Source organism: Rhincodon typus, chromosome 6 (assembly GCF_021869965.1).
Source record: "Rhincodon typus isolate 14 chromosome 6, sRhiTyp1.1, whole genome shotgun sequence".
Lineage (NCBI taxonomy): Eukaryota > Metazoa > Chordata > Chondrichthyes > Orectolobiformes > Rhincodontidae > Rhincodon > Rhincodon typus.
In genome coordinates, this window is record NC_063337.1 from 49,403,824 (window position 1) to 49,406,318 (window position 2,495).

The window sequence follows — 2,495 nt, forward strand, 5'->3', positions numbered from 1 at the left end:
GAAACGTCAGCCTTTCTGCTCCTATGATGCTGCTTGGCCTGCTGTGTTCATCCAGCTCTGCACCTTGTTGTCTCGGATTCTCCAGCATCTGCAGTTCCTACTATCTCCCCTCCATCCAGGGCCTCTTCCAGTGTCACAATGACGCCACCTGGAAACTGGAGGAGCAGCGCCTCATATTCCGCCTTGGGAGCCTACAACCCAATGGCCTCAATGTGGGCTTTACAAGCTTCAAAATCTCCCCCACCCCGGCCTCATCCCAAGACCAGCACCAACCCCCACATCCCCGCCTCCTTGACCTGACCGTTTTCTCTCCCACCTATCCGCTCCTCCCACCGCACTGACCAACCCCCACCATTGCCTACCTGCACTCACCTATTGCCATCCCACCTACCTTCCCCAGCCCCACCCCCCCTATTTATTTCAGAGCCCTCTACCCCTCCCCACATTTCTGATGAAGGGTCCCGACCGGATATGTCAGCTTTCCTGCTCCTCTTATGCTGCCTGGCCTGCTGTGTTCATCCAGCTCCACACTGTGTTATCCTTGATTTGTGCCTTCTGGTTTTCAACATAATAACTGCTTGAAAGGGTTATCATATGGAATTCAGCAGTCTTGGGACTAAACTAAATAACACTTCAGACAATAAAAGCAAATACGACGGATGCTACAGATCTGAAATAATGGACTTGAAAGCGTTAACTTTGTTTCCCTATCTACATGTGCTGCCAGACCTCCCGAGTTTCTCCAAGCACTTTTTGTCGTTGTTTAACACTTCTGCTGATGTTAGCTGTTTCGGTCTTTGAAGGGATTAAGGAGCAATCTTAAAACAAAGCGATTTAACCCAGAAAACAGTTTGTTAGATTCTCACAGTTTCTCACTTCTATCTCTTCACGCAATCTTCATTTCATCTGTTGCTCTCTGTCAATTTGTTCATTCCCCTGATTTTTCACCCTTATAAACTTATTACGGTCCTCAGCACCTTTCATCGGTGCATGTTTCCTGACTATCTTTTCGCTCTTCGTACAGAAAGTCTTTCTGTTATTGTGGATTTCAGTGAATTTCTGCGACTTCTGCCAAGTTTCCATTCTCCCACCTTTAATACCGAGCGCAAAAATTTCAGGGGATTTTCTGTCTGAGTTTACAACAGGAGGAACCCCTTGTGAAGAGGTATGGCGGTTCCTCCCTTATACAATCTTCCAATTATCACCCCAGCATCTCAGACATCTCAGATTGAAATGCAACTGTATGAACATTCTCAATATCGATATTTCTGTAATATTTAACACAACCATCCCGCAACAGGTAAGTTCGAAAACCGCCCTTTATCACCAGGATAGCAAGACTTCACGTAGCGAGCAATTTCGAGTCACATCAAGATGTACAGTGTCAGAGAAAGCAAAAGCAGAATTTAAAAAGAAGCACTGGCATTACACTGTTTGGAACAAGAAAATAGGAGCTGCTGGTAGAATCCTTCAATTCACTGAAAGGTGAAAAACAGCTGGATTTTCAACAGAGAACACTCACAATCGTTAGTAATTCCCGCAGCCAGCGGATTTCAAAACTTCTCTTAAACAAGATTGCAAACACTTCGCTTTCAGAAATCGAAAGGAGAATGTAATTCCAAGTCCAGACAGCACGGCTCCTGCGGATTGCTTACTTACTGTGAACTGAACCAAACCGTGAACCGAGCGCCTCCTTGGAGAGAGAGAGAGAGAGAGAGAGGTGTGACCGCCTAGAACAGCGCTTGTCTCTGTGCTGCGGTTTATGTAAAATTTGGCAACGCCGTGACGGGGACAACTCCAAACCCGGCCGGTATTGTACCTCGCTGCAGATTCTGAGTTGCTGTGAAATGCCCCAGCCAGGCGCTTTCCCAAAGATCCATGCGAAGTCCTGTCACAACATGATAGGGAAATACCCCACTGTGTTGGGAGAGATTCAACTATAAACTGGGATAGTCATAGGTTAAACACATATTAACTCCGCGTACCCCACCCCCGACACACACACACACAGTCCCTATTGAGAACACTACCAGTTTCACCCCTGAATTCTGACCCCCCCCCAACAATCCAGTACCCCAACCTTCCGAACTCCTAAACCTCTGACTCTCAACCCCAACTATCCTCCAAACCCCGACTCTCCAATTACCTCTTACACTCCGTGGCCACCCTCACCCTCTGAGCTCCCCCTATCCTCCAACCCTGAACTCCCCAATTCCTCCTTGGGTCTTCCAAGTCCCCTGACCCTCCAACTCTTCCATCTTAATTTCCTGACTCCAACTCTCCAGCTCATGCTGCCCCACCCTGATGTTCTGACCCCAAATCCTCCCTGACCCAAACTCACCACATTGACACCTCAACCACTGTGCCACCCTACCCACCTACTACTGTTCAGTACATTAGTCAATGAAGGAAGACTTACCTGAATAAGGCAGTTAGCACCTTAAATATGAGGCATGTCTTCTCTTCCCCCTATTGACCTATGGGCAAAAAATCCA

General features: G+C 47.5%; 1 protein-coding gene across 2 annotated transcripts in view; it reads right to left on the reverse strand.

Annotated features, from left to right (window-relative positions):
• Positions 1 to 1,722, reverse strand: part of LOC109935234 (interleukin-18 receptor 1-like) — an 89,882-nt gene extending 88,160 nt beyond the window's left edge. For both annotated transcript variants that reach the window (XM_048597532.1, XM_020533903.2), the window contains exon 1: positions 1,660 to 1,722. The gene's annotated coding sequence lies outside the window, so the exon portion shown is untranslated. The remainder of the gene's footprint in view (positions 1 to 1,659) is intronic.
• Positions 1,723 to 2,495: the final 773 nt, after the last annotated feature.